A 24012-nucleotide genomic window follows, 5' to 3' on the forward strand; every position below is an offset into this window, starting at 1 on the left:
AAGATAGCAATTAAGAGGGATAGGAAATTCAGTCAGACTACTTCAAGTGTGATTGTTTTTAATCCCAACTGAATTCCCATGCCTGACAAACAGACTGCAGAGGATCTTTTAGCTGAAGACAAATATTCTTTTCTCCTCCCATCATGTATGACACTGCAGAAAACCCAAAACCCAAGCCAGAAATATTTTCAGAGCAAAACAAACCACCTTTGAACCCTTTTTTGTTATGCTGAAGAAGCAAAGAATCAGGAATCAAATTTTTAATGATATCCACTTCCTACATACTGGTGCTGCACAGCGACAAACATACGCCAGATATATTTACGCTACATACTTCACAGCAGGAAATATAACCAATTGTCCTGGTTTCGGCTGGGATGCAGTTAATTTTCTTCTTAGTAGCTGGTACAGTGCTGTGTTTTGGATTTAGTGTGAGAATAATGTTGATAACACACTGATGTTTTAGTTGTTGCTAAGTAGCGCTTATCCTAAGTCAAGGATTTTTCAGTTTCCCATGCTCTGCCAGCAAGCAGGTGTGCAAGGAGCTGGGAGGGAGCACGGCCAGGGCAGCTGACCCGAACTAGCCAAAGGGATATTCCATACCATGGAACGTCATGCCCAGTATACAAACGGCGGGGGGGGAGTTGGCTGGAGGGGCAGATCGCTGCTCAGGCATCGGTCAGTGGGTGGTGAGCAACTGCATTGTGCATCACTTGTCTCTTCTTGGGTTTTCTTTTTTTTTTTTTTGTTATATTCTTTTTCATTACTATTATTATTATATTATTCTTAGTTGGCAGTATATTTTACTTTCGTTATTAAACTGTTCTTATCTCCACTCACGAGCTTTACCTCTTTTTTTTTTTTTCCCCTCCTCCCCATCCCACTGGGAGCAGGGAGGGGGAAGCGGCTGCTTGGTGCTTAGTTGCTGGCTGGGGTTAAACCATCACACCAATGCAGAGAGCATATTCCATCAATTTACCGGAAACAGAAATTATTTACCTTGCAGTTTGCACATATTTACAAGTAGGTTTTCCCTCAAACAACATGTCCTTCCTTTGGCATATGTAAGTTGCTCTCATGAGATCAGCACCTGAAATTTATAAAAATGGTTTATTTAAATGCATGTTTGCATTTCCACTTTAGCTTCCCCTTATAAAAGTGGAAAAAGGTCACACTGCTGTGGTACATTTTCATCCATCTGGTTCCATTTGGAATCACCTTGTTATATTACAGAATGAAAAAGTGTCACAGGAACGCAGTCGGTTGACACTTGCTACCGCTGTAGGGGAGGCCGTGGCAGCAGCTCCCCTGGGTTGCTGCCAGGGTTAGTGTCCCAGAGCCACGAGCCGTGCAGACCCCCCAGAAACTGCCCATCTCCTCGACCGGCAGAATAAACACAACCACCTGGGAGTTACACATTCCCCTCCATTTCTGCATCTTTTTGGTTAGGCCAGGCTGTATCACCTAATTAAAGAGCTTGTTTCTTCTGGCCTTGAAGAGAGAGGGATGACAGATTTACCTAAAGATTTTAGGGACGGATCAATGGCCTGTAAGTCGTCGCTTACTTGTCCTGGAAGAGCCAGGAGATGAGAGGCATCTTCACTGCATGCTGAACAAGGATGATTCCCCATCATCAGGATCAACCAGCGAGCATCTGGCAGCACTGGAATTGATTACATCCACCCGACCCTGCACAGCTTTGAATATTTACTGATCCTTACTCCTGAACCTGTTTTACTACTCAGTTCATGTATTTGACTACTGTTACAGGACAAAACACATCATGAGGATAAAAACAGACATTGTGCTTCAATAGTAAACACTGATGCTGGCATATGCCATGAAAATTATGGAACTAATTAGAGGACCACAACATAATGCTCCACATACTAAACACAGCCAAGCAAGAGATGGGGAAAAGCGGCTGTTGGATTTTGAAAATAATTTTGTTTTGCGGAGTAGTTTTTGCTTTAATCTACTACAGCTATTGAACAACTTTAGTCGCACTAGAAAAACACGTCCCTGTCTTTCAGAAAAACCTAACATACATATAACTGTTTTGCTGCAACTTACTTGTGATCTTATTAGTCTCCTCCCCATGACTGGCTCCATCTTTTGAAGCTATAGATGAGGTCAGTATCTCATAATTTGAGTATTAAAACAAGGAAGGCTGAAGTTCTGTTTCTAGTCTGATTTTCTTTGGGATCCGAGAAACTCAGCTTGTGTAGATTTTGAAGCTATGCAGATATTTACCTTCCCAGTGATTTCCAAGGGAGGCACTGTAAAGCTACTGCAGCAGGGCAGAGTCCCTGTCATGGACCGAGACATGCCGATCTAGGAGCTCCACATAAAACAGAATAAAAGGAGTTTGGTTTCTAGTTTACTGCCTGAGGCAAGGAAGAGTGAAGAGACATTAAGAAAGAGGAAGCATGAGGAATAACGAGACAATAAAACCTGATATAAAGGCAGATTAACAGCCTGACGGCCTATCTACTCTAGGCATCATAGGAAGGTATAGCTTTAAAACAGAGGCTTAAGTAAAAAGGTATTTTTGTGGCATTTACAGAGGGTTGGCATGGGAGAAAGCTCCTTTCTGTTGAAACTGTACTGAGCTGCAGCTGATTGCGATCAATTCCCATGTGCGCAAGTCAGGCAAACATTTCAGGAGAGAAATAAAATGATGCACAGAGGTGCAGATCTGGAACTTGACTGCACAGAGACAGTAGTCAAATATATGTTTGCAGAGGAAATCTGGAAGAGAGAAGGTGCAGAATATGCACAGAGAGAATGTCATTGCGTACATTAAGAATATGATTAAGAAACATCACAAAAACCCCCAGAATTATAGACATCCAGTCAGGATGGAATCTCGAGCTGGACAATATGACTGATGGTGTTGAATATTTGACCAGTGAAAAAAGGTAAGGATGAAGAACTAGTGCTAGTATTTGGCGAAGAAAAAGCAACTAGACACTTCGAAGTTTCAAATGAATTCAAGAGGCAGACATCAGCCTAGAAGTGGTGTAGGACAGAATCACAGAGGAGAACCCCAAATTGCAAATGACTGGTGTAACTTCGTACTTCTAAAAATGTGGCCACTACTAGACTAAGGAAAACTAAAACCAAAGAAACCCTAATGATTTTGTGAAGAAGAGAGTTAGCTCTTTATTCTGCCAGCATTCCAGTTCTCCTATTTGTAACAGACATGATTAAATGAATTCATCAATTAGTAAATGAGTTCAGTTAGTTCATGGTGTGCAATTAGTTTATTCTACTCTGTTAACAGCCACATCCTAATGTCGCTTTGTAGTATTTTGCCAATTTAATTTAATTTATTAGACACGATGAGAAAAGGGGAACTTGAAGGCAGAAAACAAAATTGTAACAAAAGACAGATGCGAAGCTTACTCAGATAATGCACAACATAAATAGCAGTAAGCATCTGTCAGCAAGGTCCGTTCCCTGCTCAGCAGTGCTGGCCATTCTGCATTAACTGCCTCGTTGTTAAAACAAGTCTGACACGACACGTGCAGGAACGCGGCAGCTGCCAGCCCGTGATGGTGTCCCCACAGCCATCTCCCTGCAGTTGGACCGGGTTTTCATTTTGTATTCCCCCTTTCAGCCCCTTGCAAATAGTTTCATCAAGAGATTCCTTTTTCACAGAACTACTTTGGATTTCTTTGTGGTTTTAACACTGGCGAAGGAAATTCACTCAAGATTATCCCCACAATTGTCTACTGCAGCAACTGTGAAGGTTAAGAGGATAAAACGGTCAAAGTGATGACTGCGTAACTAAGTATGTGCTATGCAATGCCAGCTGCAAAGGTCCCAACAAAATATGGTTTAAGAAGAAGAAAAGGAGAGTCCTTAAAAGTAAAACCTGGTAGTCATTTGACGCAGTATGTACATACATCTGCACACCACAGTTCAAGGGTAAAGCAGGAGCCAGCAGAAGAGCTCTGAACAGGCTGTGGGACGGTGGTGTCAGGCAGCACGTGCAGAATTGCACACGCACGAGTGTGAAGATGGGAGCAGCACCCTGTTAGATGCGATCTGCCTCGCAGGAACGCTGACTCTTGTAGCAGCTTCCTTTCGCACAGAGAGAAAGCAGCGAAGGACACACGCTTAGCCAAGAAGGGAAATCAGCTGAACCACGGTAACATTAATAGACTACTATTAAGCCCTCATTAACAGGAAAATTAAAGTCAGGTTTCTATCAATAACAAGCCCAAAAAATTTTTCTTGTATCGGCACAAAGCACACAGGACTGGAGCTTCGGGGAGCCCAGTCTTTCTGCTCAATGGGTGACGCAGCACTGAGCAGCGAGACATTGCTGTCTCTGCAGACAGATGCCTGACGAGTGCCCCTTGCCACGAGACTGGGAGGCTGCAGGCGTCAGCCACGTGGCCTGTCTTTGTTCTGCCTAAATTTTGGCAGAATTTAGGTGCCTGGAGTCCAGAGTGATAAAACTCTCTACTCAGTAGCTGCTTGGGCATGAGCTCATGCCGTATTAGAGCCTGATTATTACCTGCTGTTCACGATCGAACATGTCCTGCTTCGAGTGAGGGAACCTGCTTCTTACCTAGACTCTGCTGCAATCCATTTAGGCAAAAAGTGGCCTAAACACCATGTGAGTCCCCTGAAAGAGCCCGAAACCCACCAAAATCCATGCCAACATCAGAGTTCCTTCCAGAACAAGGCTGCACAGCAGCACTGGAGCTCACTACCTTCACTGGAGTCCGGACACTAAAGCACTCACTCAGAAAGCAGGAGAGCCCCGTTTTATGTCTTCCCAGCCTTCAGCTTCACACTGCCCTGGAAAACTGAAGCAGTACAGATCCAACACGCAAGGCTGAACACCTCTCTGCAACCGTCGCACTGCTCCTGGTACCCTAACAGGCTTTTTCAGAGCTAACCTGACCTTCCCTGTGCTCGCTGCCACGTACGCATACCCTCACGATGACTGATGCCCAAATCCCGGTCTAATGCATCACAAACAAGGTCCCTCTGAAGTGTCTCCCTCTATGCTGGTTATTTTGATTTTGAAATAATGAGAATTACATCACGTCCACCCCCCTGCCATCTTCATAATACCAGAAGTGTTCCCCCAGCCTTTTCAGTCTCATTCTGTCCCATTCCCATTCTGCTGAAAACTGAGCTCTACTCTGTGATCCAACACTTTTTCACAGCAGATGTAAGAAGCATTTCCTAATTCTGGCCCTGGCAGCGAGTTCCATGCTCAAGGACAAAAATCCAGCACGGAGACATAAACTGGGCATCTATGTGCTTTAAAAAAAAAAAATCAAAACCAGCTCGGTACTGGATATTTCAAAGGAGAGAGTATGTTGCATGTACAAGGGGACACAGCTAAGCATCTCTTTCATCTGAAGCTTAAAATGCACAACTTTTCCTGTGCTACTTCTGTATTTCCATGGAAAATTGGTAGTATTCTGGATTACAGTTGGGGGGGAGGGGGGAGAATAATTAGAAGAATTTTGGAAGTGCTTACAAGGATAGTAACACAGAAGACAAAATTGATTCAGACTACAGTATAGCACCGAAATAAGACAAGGAATGACTCTGATTATGTTTGAGGTACTGTAATTTAAGATGAACTGTAGCAGAACTGTTACAGTGGCTTGTTAATTCTATTACTAATCATTACATCACACTTTACAGACTCCTTATGGATTTCCCCCCTAACAGCCCCTGCTTTATCTGCATTTTTTGCAGAAGAAATTACAGTAACTTATGCTATGAGGGAGTAGCTGTGTCAGGCAGTTGGTGAGGAATATATTCACCAATATTTCCAGACTGGAGCAGTCCTCTGTTTACCGTACTCTCTAAAACATCAAACTGAAACAGCCCTCATTCTGCTTTCAAGGGCCATAAAAGTTATATGAGGCTTCCAGTTAAGATGAGGATAATGTGTATCTTGTATGGATGTGACAAGATAACGTAAAATAGCTAAAATAACTGAAGTAAATATGCAAACTGCACTGTACAGACCTATAAAATAAGGCACACAAAGCAGGAAGTCAGAAGTCTGACAAGACATGGGAATACGGATTATGAAACTTTGAAAATTCATTTAAAGCTGTATAATTACGCCCACGCAACAAATACTTCTTTTTCTTCTCCGTAAGTATATCTCCCTCACTTCAAGTGTCAATATTACTAATATATTGCCTTGCACCATTGCCCATGAGTACAAAAACCTTTCTTTAAATCTCACCTCTTTAGGAGGGGTCCAGTACCCCAGTCCCAGATGTTTTCAGATGCAAGGGAATGGAGGGGAAGGATTGGCTACAATGCCCGATCAAACCAACCTTTTTTCTCCCCAAATCCATAGTACTGCCTCCTAAAAGAGAGATGCTGAGCACGTCTGCTGCATCACTTCTCTGAATCCCCGCCAGCACTATCTGCTCTTTGAAACACCCTGTGGAGAAGATATCTAACACCCTGTGAGTCCTGCACTACTCCACCTCCGACCCTTCCTGTTAGGGACTCCTGAGCAATGGGCTTTATCTCATTAATTCAGTAGTTTTTTAGGAAACTACTTTTTCCTGCCAGTTTTTAAACCCAGAGGAATTTTCTAGATGTGCAGTGACAGTGCATGAGTAATAGCTCCCTCATTAAACTACCAGGGAGTCATAAAACAAAACAAATTGTTCAGCTTCCCAGTGTTTTTCTGATTTGCTTTCCCTTTCCAAGCCCTGTAGTGCTCACAAACATCCAAACTATCTAAGTGACGTCACTTACAGTCAGAATCCTTAAAGGAAACAACATGTCCTTAGCATGTTGCTCAATCCTCTGGTATTCTTGCAGTCATTTATTTTTGCCCCAGGGTAGTTTCAAGTTGTTTTATTTTTTAAATCAAGAGCTAGTTGTGCCCACGTGAAACGTATGCCTCCGAAGTCCGCCATCAAAAGCTCGTCTGGCACGAGAGAAGGAGCTGCGCTATGTTTGCTGCTGCCTGGCAGTCCTCGGTACGTCTCTTGTCTCCATGCCAAACGCTCTCGGTGCCCACGGCCGAAAAGCAGGGTGGTGCAGTGCGGGAAGCTGTAAAGATGTGAAAGACGAGAACAAACCCTGCTCTCCCACGGCAGGGCTTTGCATCTGCTGCCGCAACAGCCACGCTTGCTGTTCTTCCTGCACTTGAAAAATGGTCCTCCATAGGGAAACAAGATATTTAGCCCAAACTTGGGAATACAGCTTTGTTTTACGTTCGCCTCAGGGCAGGCTCGTGTTAAGAAGTCACTCTGTACCTCTTCTAAACAGAGGCGGGTAGCTGTGTTTCTGGAGTGCCTCTGATGTCGGCAGGTAACAGGTTCTTTATCCCACTTTGAAATCTGGGAGTCAAGCTATACAACATACATGATTCAAGGAATACTTTGAAAGGCCACAATTTCTACAGTAGTTTGTGAGAATGAGACACAAGACTCAGTCTCCTGTGTTTCTGTTCAGGATGAAGCAGCTTGTGCTCAGTTGATACAGACGTACCTTCCTACCCAACATGGTACCCACCAGTTGAGAAACTAAATCCTATAAGCCTCTTTCTACATCCACCTCCAGCATGCAGAGTATCTTGTACGGTAACTCAGATTTGGAGAACGTAAACAGCAAAGATGAGAACAGTCCCACATTTTTAAAAATGGAAGGAAAAAGCCAACAAAGCAGAACAAGATACCAAACTCAAACCTGGGAGATGAACAGGTTTGAGACTATTTGTATTTAACATATACTTTGGTAAGATTACAGAAATGCTAACAAACTACCCTAGTTTTCAGAACAATCCTTTAAGGTGCACTTGTGATCCCCACGCTACAGATAGCAAAGGAAGGACCGAATAAAGTCAGTGTAAGGTGACCTGAGTTCAGCGTTCAGTGTTTCTACTGAAAAACGTGGCTTACTTCAGGAAAACTTCTGCTCCTTTTGCCTAAAAAAAAATCAGGGAGCTGCAGAATGAAAATCATTTCAGACAGCCCTAACATCTCACACCACCAAGATTTTAATTCTGTCTTTTAATGAGCAGCAGAAAGCAAAGGAACGAGATAAACTGGGAGCTCCAGATCACGGTTCCAACGTGTTTGGCAAAGTGGTGAGGAGACCCATTAAATGTACCAGGCTCACTGACCCTGCAGATTTCTCCAGGCCAGGGCTAGAAAACAAAACAGCTGAATGCTTATTCCCTTGTAGAGGGAACTGCTGGCACCCTGCTGTCTATCTCCACGTCAATGGTTTTGATGCTGAGGAAGAATCAGCAGCTTTAAACACACATCTGAGACAGACAAAAAAAGTGATTAAAGTCAGCGAGAGACTGCTTGAGCGAAAGCTGAGCAGAGACCCCAGCCCAGAGCCTCAGGGATGTTCAAGAGCCTCACTGCTAATAATGTCACTGTGAGTTAGGTATTCAAACACCTCTAAGGACACAGGTTGTCAGAATTTGCCTCTTTACATTGCTATATAATTGGCAACAAAGGTGGGAACAACTTGCCAGCTTAGCTTGTCACATCATCCTTATGAAAGAGTGCGGAGGTACTGATGAGAAATGGGGATTTTCGTCAGGACAGAAATACATAGCAGACAGTGGCAGATGGCACTGGATGAACTGAAATGGAATTGGAAAGTTCAGGGTATTTTAGAGAAGGTTCATGTAAGACTAAACAAGGTAACAGCTTAAGAAATACAGAATAGTGAAGAAAAACAAAAAAGTACTCTTATTCATCCTTCTCCTGACACACAGAGATGTTCAATGAACTAAAACGACTGTAAGTAGGCATTTACATTATGGTCACAACCGAACCCTGATTGATCCCAATACATTGGCACCTGCACACACACACATAAAGCCACCACTGCCCTGCACGGTTTGTAGTCCAAAGGGTGAGGGAATCTCTCTTTGCATTTGTTTAAATGCAAAGCACGGATGAAGTGTGGACCTCACAAGAATATGCCAAAGCCAAGATCTGGAAGGTTTAAGAAATCAAGTCTTTGGATAGATAATGAAAACAGTCCAAGATTATCAGGTTAGTATGAAAGAGTAGGAATAAGCCCTCAAATCTTTGGTAATTGTCTTCTATAAGGCCTCCCGTCACCTCTCCCCAAAGTCTTTGGTACTGGCTGCTGTTACAGACGTCATTGGAGTAGATGGATCACAGGTCTGAGACTGTGCCGGTCCCCTGCTCCCAAGATGTAACTCATCTCTGTAGCATAACATTTCAGAAACAAGCATGCTACTGAAACAGAGTTTGGACGGTGTTTCCAAAGCTGCAGGGCCCATCAGGCCAGCTGACAGCTCCTCATTAAATCCTCATTAAAAAAGGCAACAAGAAACAAAAAAAACCAACCTCCTTTCCAGGCAGTGAATGACACTAGCATGAGACTGACAACCTTCAGGGTAAGGTCACCTCCGTTTCCCTTCAGAAATGAAGCTAGCAAGTACAATTAACAATAATTAAAAACTCCTTTCACAAAGGAACACTATACTTTTATTATCTCTGTTGAAGCCTTATCAAAAGCAGCACAATGGGCTTGTTGATTTTTTATTTTTTTTAAAACTGAGATACGATAAAAGACAGAAACGGGCAATTGAGAACAGAAACCCAATTTTCTTAGGTGCTGTAGTATTGTGGCTCAAAATATAAATTGTGCCCTACTTACCTAAAAGAGTAACTCACTACTTACTAGTTAGCCACGGCAAAACATAACCAAAAATTCTAATTTAAAAAAAAAAAAAAAGCTTAATGGGTAAATAAATGTGCTCATGACACTGAAACTTGTATGGGAAGTGTAAGCAGTAAGCTGTAATCACACTCATGAAAAGTTATTGGCTTTGGGTCTAATGATTTTCTTCTGCACAGGGCTCCAGCTGCATAAAACTACTAAGTTTCTTTGCATCCCAATTTACTATTACAAATTCTGAGATGTTCACTGTAAGAATGTGAACTGGTTCGTATTTCAAACTACTTATTATTCATATTTGTTTCACCTTAAGTGTCAGAGAAAAAAACCAGTGGTCTAATCACTAGAGATCCAGCAGCATCTGGATAGCATTTAAGCACACCAAATATAAATGCTGCTGGGTGAGCAGAATCACTCTCTAGACTTCAATGATAAATTGCATCTCCAGCCATTATAACAGGACCTTGGACACTTAGTTGAAGATTTAGTTGCCTAAACACAGCGCCTATGCCTCCTGTCATTTTAGGTGATGTACAGTGTCCTGCCTGGCCCACATAAAACTCGTGCTGTACCTGCCAGCCCTATGGGTATGTCCCAGATAACCTAAGGTGTCTCAAAGGCACCAGACACCAATGGGCAGGCAACTGAATCCTACCCTTGTGCACTTGCGGACATGTATGTGCACATATATTATGCTGTCTGTTCTTTGTATCAGAGCCAAATCCCACCCATGTATTCTGCTGCACATCTACAGTTTAATAGTAATTTTAAAAACCCTTGAAAATGTTTTTATTTTTGTTGCGGTCATTAAAGGTCTCTACTGCTCTTTATCAGGAAACATATTTTGATATTGGTGTCTCTACCCATACGCAGGCAGAACTGCCAGATCAGATTTACCAGCAGAGCTTTAGGGTGCAGATTAAACCTTGGCAATTGGCTTTCACCCAGAAACTGGAGTGCTTAAATCACTTCTGAAGTGTGATTACTTTTAGAAGATTTACTGTTACAACCTCAAAGTGGCCCTGCTGCTATGCAGTACACGCTACGCGCTTGGGTGCTGCCTATAGTGATCCGAGAAGGATTACAAGGGCATAGGTCCTCCTCTCCCAGTAGCACAGGTGAACAATTTTCTTGACATCGAGCAAAAATTAGGACAGAAGGGTAAGTCAAGGGAACTGAAAATGAGAGGGTTAAGTGGCAAGCATGCAGGAACGGATGGGTGAGCCATGAAGCGGGTGGGTGCGGCAGCAGGAAGCCCACCTGCCCGCCGGCTGCCTGCCCGAGCAGCAGATGCCCACTGGACACATGAGAGGTGCCAGCCAGCAGCCGAAAATAGCAGCGGGGCAGGCGGAAGGGAAGGAAACATACGGTCTTAAGCAAGAGGTCAACCCAGTTTGATCGTCTCAGCATTTAAAGTATTGTTTTCCGAGGGACTGAACTCCGCAAATCCCTGCTGGTACCAAGGGGCAGCTCTAAAGGCTGAGGACCACGGACTGAGGATGTTGTGACACAAGCAGATCATTTATCACTGCTATTTCATATACATTTACAGCTGGGCTGAGTGTAAACAGGGAAGTCACATGGCATCCGTAGTGTCACGTAGTGACTTCCTTAGTGTCACACAGGCTTAGAACATCGCCTTTAACATCTATTAGCCCATACAGCGTCTGCAAAAATGGGAACCTTTAAGCGACTCCTATTAACAACGCCCATCTCAGCCATTCTCCATGACTCAGGAATCTGTTTCTGGATGCTAGCATGTATCTTCCACTTCCTTTCCCTGCAGTGTATATAACAGAAACGAATCTGAATGCTGACACAGCAAGTAGATTGATTGCAGTATTTTATTTTTTGGACTGAGTCCCAATTTTAGTCTGATCTGGTTCTCAGATAGGAGGCTGTACATTGTCACGTAGTTTGTAAAAGCAGTTGCTACACTGATTTGACTAGATATGCAAGGCTGTGCATCTGCATATCAGAAAGCCAGATCATGCACACTGCAGATGCATCAAATTTTCCCAGAATAATAAACTGGAGATTTACTGAAAACAATATGGAAATCATTTTATGGGCTTCTTCCAAACATGCACATATAAATACAGGTCAAATTTGCAGAGAGTATTCAAATTTGCATCGTCGTGTTTTAAAAGCAATTTGAAAAGAAAACATTTTATAACAGTTCAGAGAACAAGCCTGGGAGACAGCAGATTTGGGCTGTTTTCTCCTCCTACTGACCGTGGATATGTCAGGCTCCGCGAAAACCTCAACTTTCAATCAATTACCCAAATGACAGGTGAAATTTTCCAAGCGCTCAGCATCCAGAAGGTGTCACCACCAGCTGGAATTAAGCACATAGGTGCTGTCTGCTGCCCAGCACTTTGAAAATCTGGTCTTTTAAAGGATGGTTATACACTTAAAATGGAAATTTATTAATCAGTACATATAAGTAGTATAAGCAAATGTATCTGAAGCACACAAGCAGCTCAGAAGCTTGTTTCCCTATATGCTGTAGAACCACCAATTCACTGTCCCTTTTCCAAAGTCGTGCTAGCACATAAAGCCGCTCTTTTTCTTCCTTTTCTATAATACTGCTTATGCAGCAATACCTCCGTTACAAAATTTGAGAATGAAAAGGTTAATCTCTGGTTATTTCATACTGTAGTTATCCCATTCTTTAACACAATTTTATTAACTTTATTCAAGAAAGAATGTAGCCTTGCTAATATAAATGGCAGTACGACAATCACTTGTACATACCTTTTAACAGATGTACCATTTTGAAACAATTTTTGACAGGAATTCACCCCCTATGATATGGCCATGATTTGGTCTGCACATACAATTTTAGACCAAAACCTTAAAACTTCCAGGCATCTCCTGAACGATCGGAGGAAGAAGGTCTTTGCATCCCTTATTATGTGTTAGTTGGGTAGCACTTCTTCTAGTAAATGAACCGTAACTTTTTTAAGCAGACAAATTACTCTCACAAATGGATTGGTTCTACTAGACCGAGCAAGACAGACAAATAGTGAAAACTTATTTCTGGCAATAAATAATAAGCTGCTTTGAACTATTTTTCAGACCAGAACTGTACACTAACAAGTCCATGCACAGGAGTCTCCATCCACAAAACACAGTACTATGTAAAAAGGGTGCCGTGAATCTTAATACAAAGGTGTGTGACATATCTTCCAGATGGGAAGCATTACAAAAATGTTATTACACACACATATTTTTAATATTAGGCAAATGAGACATCTTGCATGCAGCTACGGTCTTCGGGCAGCGATCACAATTGAAACGCATGGCTGATCACAGGGAGAAAAAAAAAATTCAGACAAAACCACAGAATCACAAGGGATGGGTGATGTATTTTTTACCACCCTCCTTGCCCTACCCCCATTTCAGCATTTTAAACGGTTTCAGCATGCTAAAAAAGAGAGGAAAAAAAAAATCTTACTTCTTCTTTAAGCTGTCTGGTTGTTTTCCTACAGACACTATCTCAGCATTACACAGTCAATACAGCTAACGGCATTAATTGCTTTCTTTTCTACTGAGATTAAGTGAGTGGTTCCCTTCACTTTCTCTTGAGCAACAAACAAACAGAAAAAGTCCAGGTAACGAAATTATTCAAAGATAGTATCTCCAGAAATAAAATCTATTTTACAACAGCAGGAAACAAATAATATGTATAGCCTTCAGTCTCTTTCAATTTTGTGTTTAAAATGCTAGCTGAAGGGCTCAGAACTCTATGGGGCAGAATTGAAGAGAAAAAAACCAAGCAAAAGGAACGTATTTCTGAGCAACGCACCTTTCGACCATGTTGTTCTGAACTTTCTCCGTAGCTTCTAAAATATACTGCTCCTTTGTGCAATCCCAAGCCTTGAAAAAGTTAGTAAACCGCCTCTCCTGTAGTAGCTTCCTGCACCTGCCCCTACAGGTAATAAAAGATTAGAAGGATCAGAATTGCAGTGTTTATGAAACTTTTTTTTTCTGCTCAGCAAGCAGCTCATTTCTTACTCTTAAGATGAAAGGAGTGGCTGGGTTAAAAAAAATAAAAAAGGAAAGAAAAACAACATAATGAAAAGGAAGCACACACCCATATGGAAAAAAAATGGCAAAAGACTAAGCATGCTTATTACAAATGCTTTGTAACCTTGTCACCGACAAAAACAAACAATTAATTAAACAGAAGGGAAACTTCAAGGCTTTCGTTCCTCTGTACTCTCAGAATCTTACAACTGTCCACACTTCCATCGAGGTCGCATGCTCTCTTACGATTGCTGTGATAAGTTTTAATATCAAGCGTAACAGCAAACAAACTTCTTGTTAGGATTGCAATTGTAAATATTTTAACAGTGTCCGTTAGTAGTTGGTTCTACTAGACCGAGCAAGACAGATGAATAGTGAAAACTTATTTCTGGCAATAAATAATAAGCTGCTTTGAACTATTTTTCAGACCAGAACTGTACACTAACAAGTCCATGCACAGGAGTCTCCATCCACAAAACACAGTAATACCTAATTCAATTCTTGCAGTTCCTAAAGCACCGACAGAGCATGTGTAAACACTAACAGGATTTCTGCTTATGTAAGAAATGCAAATTTGGGGCTTTAACAGATCTACAACCCAACAGGCTTGTATTAAACATACCCACACATCTGTATCTTACTTCGCACAGTTACTACAGCATTTGAACATCAGCAAGCGATCTGCTCTGTTTTAGTGGTAAGAAACACCTGCCTAAGTACAGCAAATGATTTCTGGATTTGTTTCAGATAAAAAATGAGTAAACGCTGACTACTGTACAAGCTGGCTTGGCTACAGTTCCAAGCTTTATAGGAAATCTAGTTTGCAACAGGTGACCACGTTCAAGATGAGAAAGATTTCACGCACTGCTTAGGGATACTTTTAAAAGTTACCAATACCCTGACAGATTTTCCAGACACCTGTGTAACCCAGTGTTACAGACTTCTGCCTGGCAATAAAAAACACAGCGAGCACCGCAGAGCTGGTAGGAGTCATTAAACATGCCGTAACAGTGGGCTGGCATCTCCTTCCCCAAACTGCTTCCAGAGCACAACGTGGGTGCAACCCGACTGACGCAACCTGCGCTAAAACCACCGATGTACAACGCAACGGCGAGTGTGGGGTTAAAGTGCTCCTCGCAGCAGGCTGCTCAATATACCAGGTCTTCATCCTGCTGTCAAATCCACGTGCAGACAAAGCAATGTAGTCTTCATCAAAAAGTAGGTCCACCAAGGGAAAACTCTCACTTTACCTAGCTACTGGATGAAAAACCTGCAGGCACAGGTCTCTAGTAGGATTTTTCAGTACAGCACCGCGTATTAAGTTATTCCTTAGTAAATACACACCTTTCTGGCGGCTAAGATAAAGCCTGTAACTTCCTGCAGTAGTCGTTCACCTCTATTTGGGCTTCAAAAGGACTTGCTCTATCACAATAAATATTGAAAATGTACCGTGCACAACTTAATATAACTTAACAGGATAGTAGAGCCGTTACCTTCAACAATAGCCTGACTGTACCTGACTACAGAGAGGTCACAGCTAGGGTTGTAACTCTGCCATAGTAAATTAAAAACAGTTACATATTAGTCACGGTGAACTATGTCCAGCCCTACAGCAGTTATAGTAAAAGATCCTAATAAAAGCCCCATCAGTCAAGGTTTGATAATATTTAAAGCTACTTTACCTTCCTGTCTCATTCATTAAAATGAAAGGATCTTCAAGTTTGGGAGATGCTTTTATGCTGATGTGTCGCACATTTGTAATTCCAGCGTATCCCTCATCCTCGTACCTTTTATTTGTCAGGTAACTCCTTCCACCTGCAGCTCTCAGGTCATTCCAGCTCTTGGGAATACCCGCTACAAACGGCAATGCTCCACACAGACTAAAAGTCTCTGTTGTGCTTCAGCTGCTTTCTCTGTGACTTTGTTAAGAGCCAAAAAACCCAGCAAGTAATAATTACGGTCTTACATATTTCTGCAGGAACACTAGCAAAACGCAACCATCTGACCAAGGTGAAGATTACTGTTTACCGCATGCACAGACACAGCGGAGTTTAGGCAGAGTAAATGATGTGCTGTCTAAACGAGCTGGACAGAGACCAGTGGAAAGCAACAGAGGTCTCGAGGGTCTGCCTGCTCACCTGCACACCCCACAGTCCCTGCACCAGCACAGGCCGGTGGTCCTCTCTGCATGTCTCGAGGGGGATGGCTGTTACCAGTCTTTCAGGTATCATCACAGAGTCGGCCCATAACGCTGTTCCAACTTTTTTGCTACATACCTACCCATCTACTCACCCACTCCTACCTCCTCTCTCACTTGCCAGTCTAATTACCCGCCCACTCACATTTTCTCTTACTCACTCAGTAACCCACCCCTTTACATGTTCTTCATTCATCTCTCCGTTCAGTTACACAACCTGATCCTCAAACACCTTCCATCCACTCACTAATAGTAATTTTACCTCCTATGATACGCCCGTCCTCGCCTCTCTCATCAACATCCCTACCCTGCATCGAGCTTCCCGGAGGCTTGAAGGAAGACATCTTACCGCCTCAAGCTCCTGAGGTCCATGAGGCTCCCTGAGGTCAAGCTCTCCGCGCCACACCAATGCTAACCCACTCCTGGGATCCCTCCTGAATGAGTCAAACGCTCTCTTCCGACACAACGCGGATGGACGGTGGGGATGAGGACTGCGCAGTGCTGGCGCTGGCCCTGCCTTTGCCAGCTTCCAGGCGTGCTGTGCCTCCAGCGGGCACGCAACACACACCCTCGCCCCCACCCTGCAAAAAAACCTTTATTTGGAGGCTTGCAACACAACCCTCTCATCCTTTGGGGCGCTCTGAAAGGAAAAACAGTAGTAAAGTTTCAGAAACCAGAGGAGGTCTGGGGTAAAGGCGCTGGATCGTGACCGTAGGCAGCTCCGAAGGGACGGGCTCAGGCCAGCGTGGCCATGCGCCAGCTCACACCAACCAGCCTGCCTCTCATGGGGTGACAGTGAAAACAATGCCCATTTGTCCCCTTTATGGCCAGGGAGTATTTGTTTTGGAGGGTTATTGATCCAGCTCTTTGTGGTCAAGACACAGGAAAACTTTGGAGACAACCCTGCTTGGGTGCCCAAGGCTTCTGGTAGTGAACACCAAGCCCTGAAGAAGAAACAACAAACAACCCACCCCCAAATCCCACCAAAACAAGTGAAACTATAAAAAGAAACAATAGTTATGAAGTGAAGAAACTTTGAGAAAGAGATAGGGTAATGGAAAGCTGGGGGGGGGGGGGGAAGACTCCAATAACTACATTACAACTTCCACTATTTCTGTCACTAATGGAGAACTGTAATTTTTTCATTTTCCTTGTAATGCCCTCTGCAGACTTGCCTGCACACATTGCTTCCCCGCAGTTTAAATGCCACAACAGAGTTAAAAATCACCTAAGTTATACTGGCATAACTCCCCCATTTAAAAACATTTTCATTTCCGAGTAACATTGGCCTTTTCAGGCAATTTGCAACAATTTCTCAAGTGACACCAGAACAGACCACTCTTATACTGGAATAAAATATGCATCTGAGAAATTATACTATTAGCAGTTCAGTTTAAAACCTATCTTCAATCAGTATAATTTTCCCAAACCCTGAAGAACTGAACATGTAGCACTTAAGGTGATAAATCTAATACTCAAGAGCACGTAATACTATTCTGCTCATATTTACAGGCTGTTAACACCACAGAGAGAATTACTGAAAGATGAGAACGCAGACTTGAAATAATATGGTGAAACAAAGAAATGGAAAAATTTAGGCCAAATATCAGGCAAAGAAAAATCTCGCCATCAAACTTTGTGGAAAAGACTCCAGAAGATCGAAGTGGAAGGCCAAGTTCTTAGAGTATCTCTAGCCATAAACCACAGGGGAAGAAAAAAAAGAAAAAAAAAAAAAAAGTAGCAGAAAACATGTACTGGCAAGACGACGGTCTGGATGATCTAATGCACTTTCCATCTCTAACATCTATGATTCTGTAATTCCGTAGGAGCGCTTAGCAGAGGGCTGGCAAACTTTTGTAGGAACTCAATCATCTGATTATTGTGTGATAATCGAAGTGTTCAATTAAAAGGAGGTCCTCGTAGCTGGATGTTGTAGCTATGCCACGCCACTCTCGTTCAAAGTTGTGCATTACGCTGCCAGTAGAGAGCTTGATCTGAATGGCAGGCGAGCAATAATTACAGAGTTGTGTGTAGCTCTCCTAAACAGGCAAAACAGAATTCAAGTAATTAAAGAGACAATCATCATCTTTCTTGCAAAACGCCCGGGGTCAACTTTTGACAGCAGATTTGATAATACAGAGTTCAACTTTGTCAACATTTATGCATGCAAATAACTTCACTCATACATGCAAGTAAGCATTAGTGTGGTTGGATCTACACTATACGGCATTTTTAACTATTTATTCTTGATTTGTGTGATGAGAAAATCCTCCCTTAGGGTAAAATACCAGATTGTTTCTCAGATCATGTGCTTTGTTTGCTATTTTCAAGTTACTAGGTAAACGTACATGCAAAAAGAAGAAAGCGCGAAAGGACATATGGCACGAGCACACCTTTTATGTTTAAAGCATGTGTATGAGAAAAATGGATTACAGCAATAAAAAGTTTAAGAATCAGGAAGATCAAGAGAAAAATGCAAAAGAAGCAGAAAAACTCCAAAGAAGAAGTGTAAAAACACACAGACATATGGAAAGATAATCCTTCACAACACGAAGAACTGTGCTGTGTCTGCTGGAAGCCCACTGCCTGAACCATCGCTGCCCTGAAATCTTCTTTGGAGGGTTGGGTTTGGGGGCGTTTTGCCAGTTTTCTCCTGGCCAATGGAAATTCTACCCCAACTCTCCTTAGGATGGGGTGTGATTTGTGGGATTATAGACAAAGGCAAATTTTGTGAAAAGCACGAACAGAAGAACAGTTTGTGATGCTGCTCGAAAAAATGCCAATTTGATAAATGCCATGAGCCTATCAAGCTCTATAAATATTACTTCTATACTATTTATTTACATTGATGATCAGAATTTTTAGTAAGGGATGGACTCCTCTTTGCCACCGTACAATGTTATTAACCCTACTCTTAAGTACTTAGGCTCTGAACAGAAAATGGAAATACAAAAGGAGTACATTGACTACTCATTGTACACAGATGCTTAAGTTAGATGCACACACCTAAAATCCAGATGCCCAAAGAAAACAGGGAAGACTAAAAATCAATAGATTGCTTGTTTTGGAGAACAAGATTAATTTATCTCTTGCTTGGGCTCCACTGTGATTAAGAGACAGGGGAGGTGCAGTTTCCTGAACAGGTTGAACTGAACTTCACGCAGGTGTCACTGAAAGGGACAGTCCCACCTCCTCCTTTGCTTCTGGCCATGAGTTCCTGCTACTTCCCCATCGGCACTAGCAGTGATGCAGCTATGCAATGAGTTGGATCAGTTCTAATTTTCCCAAAAGAAAAGAAAAGGAGAAGAAAAATCTCATTTTCAACCACATCAGCAAACTGAGCTGGCTTACCCCAAGGCCACATGGCCAGAGATGATCGTGGAAGAAGCTAACCCTGAAACTGCACGTGAAATCTGCAGAGCACTTCAATTCATTAGGTGCACTCTGGTCACAATAAACCAACATCAACTCCAAGACAACATGTAACAACCACAGTAATCCAAAAATACGTCCACAGAAGATAATATTGCCACCTTCAAATAGTAACCCAATGGTAAGAGCTCACCTGGGAAGCTGGGCACTTTTTCCCCTGCAGATCCCACCTCCTACAAAGTCCTCGAACCAGCAAACTTCAAGCAGAGCTTGCGCTGAGGCTGCTTTCTGCCCTCCTGCTGGAGCTGGGCCAGCTCAGAGAGGAATTCAAAATTCACAAAGCCATAAAGAGAAAGCACTGGAGGGCATGTATGACTCCATGAGAAAGAGACTCCCAGGAGAAGGGGTAGAGCCCTGTATTCTGGTCCCTTCTCCAGGAACTGCTCATGCCTACTGCACTGAAGATGAGATAAAATGTATACACAGCTCCTTTTATACTAAAGCTTGAAAAATACATCCTATGAGCTATGTAAATACACCTAAGAGCCAGTGAGAGCTCTGCCCTAACAGGAGAACAGCATATACCTACCTGTATTCTTGGAAATATTTTTATTTTTGGTGGATAAAAGTAAATCAAAGAGCAAAGCTGAGATCTTCACAGTTATGACTCACTTCTGCCAACCTCATGTTTTGGCAACAAAACTGCATATACACTCTCACAGGAGCCTGTAATAACAGGTCATATGGGGAATTTCAGTAGCCGCTCAGGTCCTTAAAGTTACAATTCAGGTGCCCAAACTTTGATTAGAAGTTAACACGCCTGCTAGCTTCCATTTACTGCACCAGTGAACCCCTAAAGCCACAGCATGGCATGGCAGCACTGCCTACAGGTGGCCCAGTTTTGCCAGCGGACATACGGGAAATAAGCGAGGGAATCAGACACCAGAGATCATCGCACACAACTCTACCCTGCAAACGCACGGATAAAAGGGGCTTCTATTCATACCTCACATTGCTGGTACACATACATTTTTATTTGGCTCAATGAATTTTTTTTTTTTTAAATGTTGGTATTACCATTCTAGTAGAGCAATGGAAGAGGAACCGCTCCTCTTTTCCAGGTCCAATTTTGAGCTCACTGTTTTGTATGTGAACTTCAGCTGCAAACTCTGCATCTGGATAGCTACGGGCCATAAAGAACTCAAAAAAATTTACAAAACAAACATCAAGAAAAAGCCAACAAATTCTCTATACCTTGCCTGTGAACTCTCACATGGGAATCCCTCAGAGATCAGCACAAATGAATGCTATCAAGACACTACACAGACCTAAAACGTCAAGCATTGTGTTGGTTTAGTAGAAGACATCATACTACACACTCGTGCATCTAATTTCAGATTGTGTTAGTGTTTTCCTTATATGCAATTTATGGCTTGTGTTTAAAAAGCTACCATTTATGATAAAGGGGGGTTTGGGTTTTGGGTTTTGTTTGTTTGTTTGGGTTTTTTTTACAAAATCAAGTCTTTCACTAATTAACGTAACAAGCAGTATTCTGCTTCAGAGAAAAAGTGCTGTTAAACCTGCCTCCATGTGCTGCCTTTTTTTTTTGGTCAAGATAATCGCAAAAGGCGTGGAAAAATGTAATCTCTACATGATGTATTTTAGATTCTCTCAATCATATTAGGTGACATTTTAAAAACTGCAAGGCAATGGAGATACTAAAAAGATACATGTAAAAAAATCAGGTTTCAAAATATGATTTTTTTTCAGTTATTTTGGGTGTGAACCACCCCTGTGCACTGCGTGAATGGTACCAGCCTGCTCCCCAAAACAGGTGATTTTCAAAAGCAGCAATTTCCCTGTCCCACAGGCAGGTACACAACAACGAACTGAAGATCTAAGACTCCTTGTCCTCAAACAGGGCCTGCTTGAAATTTCTTAGTAAATGAAACTGCTCCACTGTAAGCCCGAGGAAATTTGATCCACCGCTTCAATATAGGTTTAACAGTTAACAATTTAGGGGCTATAAAAATTTGCAACTTCCTTTCTTTTTATCTGAAATGATAAGAAAACAATGAATTTTTTTTTTGTTTTTGTTGCCTTTTTAAAAAAATAAAGTCCCTCCTGAGAACATTTTGATAAGCTTACGGTTAAACAAATGATTTTCAGAAGATATGCAGTTAATTCACAAAAATACTTGGCAAAAATCTAACTTTGAATATCTAATTCATATAACATTTTCCTTTATTTGTTTAATTCAAGTAAAATATTTTCCTCCGCCCTTTCCTTTTCATAGGCTTTTCACACCCACATAACAACCAAATGACTCTTCCCTGACCCTGCCTCCCACGCCTTTTGGTATAACTGCTCGCTAGAAAGTCACCCCGCTCTTGAGCTCTTCTCCCAAGATCCAGAGGAAGCACTTAAGGAAAGGAAATCCAGTACCATGCTAAACCTTCCTTTTCTTTTGTAACCGCTGGGTTTATTTGCAGTTCCGTAGGGACGTGTGGTGTACGGACTGCCTTCTCAGTTGCTGTTTTGGAAAAGAGGGAAAAAAATATCCGCGAGTGCCTCACAACAACTGCCAACTCAAGCGGGTTTGGGAACGCAAGGCGTCCCAGTGTCACCCACCCAGGGAAGAACAGCAGCAGTGAATTCCTCCCTTTGTGGTGGATGGTTACGACACAGCACCAGCAATTCCTACAGCTGGTGTCTGGAGGAGACCTGTCACAGAGCATGATAAATTCAGTAATCACTATTCTGCTTTCCTCATCTTCTAATAATCTATGCATTCAAAACAATGTTCTGGAAATCCAAGAGCTACAGTATCACGTATCAGCATCCTCTCTAAACGGAAAACATAGTGATAATGCTGGTAAAGCACTGAAGGGAAGTTAAATAACACTATCCTCATTTTATTGACAACTAAGAATAAATAATGACTTGCCCAAGAAGCTCCCCCTCCAAAAAATCCCTCCCAAAACCAGTGGCAGAGTTGACAGCAGATTCAGGGAGCACGACTTCCAGACCTAGCTCTGTTAGCCGATGTGATTCCTTCTAGCCAGTAATATGTCAATGATTTGGGTTTTTTGAGAAACCACTAATTGATAGCTTTTTTCTTGGGATTTACAGAGCCACTTAAAAATAACATCGTTTCTATTCTAGGCATGTTTTAGGAAAAGTATCATTAGATTTAATTCCAGGGATGGACATCTGATTTTCATGTGAAAATCAAGAAGACCGAAGCCTTGTTCATTCAGTGAAGTGTAACAGGAAAATTACAGCTGAGCCGTGACTCCAGGATGATACGATCCCGAAGCTGGAGGGCTGGCCCATTCCCTTTGCTTAGTACCAACGTTAGCAGAGGTTTGGAGGTTCAAGGTGGGAGGGAACAGCAATTTCAAATTGTTTTTGTCAACCTGATCGACAGAGTTTTCCCCCTTATTTACAGAATCCTAAACTGCGGCAGGCCAGTTAGTGTTTTCTCTAAAAGCTGCTCCAGTGAAAAAACTAATACACCTTGCCATGTTCAAAAAGCTGTTAAAGAGCTTTCTTTCAATCACATTTACCAAGATACCATCTCAGCCCTGAAAATGAGAAGTACATAAACTTACCAATGTATTATCGGGAGAAGCATCAGAAATAAAGTTTAGGTGTTATTCAGTAGTCAGCACCTCAGCTCCTTCCTGGCACAAAATAAATCCCACAGGCAGCAGGTACTAGAACCATCTCTCCTTTGCTAGTCATACCCGTACGCTCGCAGACGTCTTCTGAATCTGCCACCAACAAAAGAAACCACAATAAGACTGCTTCCCTAATGCTTCATAACTGAGTCAGTAGGTCAACAATTCCTTCGGTTTAGAAGCCAGACCAATTCCCTTAAACACCCCATTTTTTTTCTGATGGAGAAGCCAGCTGTCTCCTGCCAGTGGCAGCCCATCTGCTTCCAGAACAGAACCAAACTGCTCCAAACCACCACCTCGTTTTGGCGCAGACATCCGTCCTGACGCAACTCCATTTTGTCTCTCACGTCTGGGAAAAACCACAAGAAAATACTTACAATTGAAAGACAGTCAGGAAACTGCTCCTTGTGCACCTTGCAGACTGCTGCCGGCTCTCAGCCCACGTTCTCGTTTCCCATCCCTGAGATGGAGTAGCATGAAGAAGAGCACTTCACTAATACCCCAGCCTGCCTTGTTCCATGCAAGCACAAAATATCCTGCGTGTGCATTTCAGGCGCACTGCTCGAACAAAGAGAAAGCTCTGAAGCTGCTATCCCTCTTCCCAATCCATGACTCAAAACGTCTGGTTGAAAATTGGTTTCGTAATAACCCTTTAGTACCACCTACTCACATCACAGAGTGATTCTTGCAGCAAATGCACAGGAAATCACCACGAGTGCCAATGGAGCTACTATTCCAAGAACTAGCTCTTTCGGTTATTCCTTCATCATTTGGAAACTGAGATACTTTTACTTTCCCTATCGCACAGGATATATATTTTTTTTTTAAGAGCTTTTAACTATGATCCTGTAAAATACTTTGTTGATAAATCACCAGCTGAAAACTTGCCCACTGTAAAAAAAAAAAAAAAAAAAAAAAAAAAAAAAAGAATTTCACAATACTCATTCCAGAAAATACAGTAACTCCTTTCTGGAAATAACTCACTGGACAAAAATCAAAAGGGCAGAATTAATTTTCAGAGACAGTCTGCATCCTGCAGAGCAC

General features: G+C 42.3%; 1 long non-coding RNA gene across 1 annotated transcript; it reads right to left on the minus strand.

The window, feature by feature from the left end:
• Positions 1–759: 759 nt before the first annotated feature.
• On the minus strand, positions 760–23047 carry LOC127016932 (uncharacterized). The gene is made up of 3 exons (XR_007766531.1): positions 22900–23047; positions 13496–13618; positions 760–1090 (listed from the first exon to the last, which is right to left on the minus strand). It is a non-coding gene; the product is annotated as an uncharacterized LOC127016932 (long non-coding RNA).
• Between the last annotated feature and the right edge of the window lie 965 nt (positions 23048–24012).

The sequence above is a fragment of the Gymnogyps californianus genome, chromosome 1 (assembly GCF_018139145.2).
Source record: "Gymnogyps californianus isolate 813 chromosome 1, ASM1813914v2, whole genome shotgun sequence".
Lineage (NCBI taxonomy): Eukaryota > Metazoa > Chordata > Aves > Accipitriformes > Cathartidae > Gymnogyps > Gymnogyps californianus.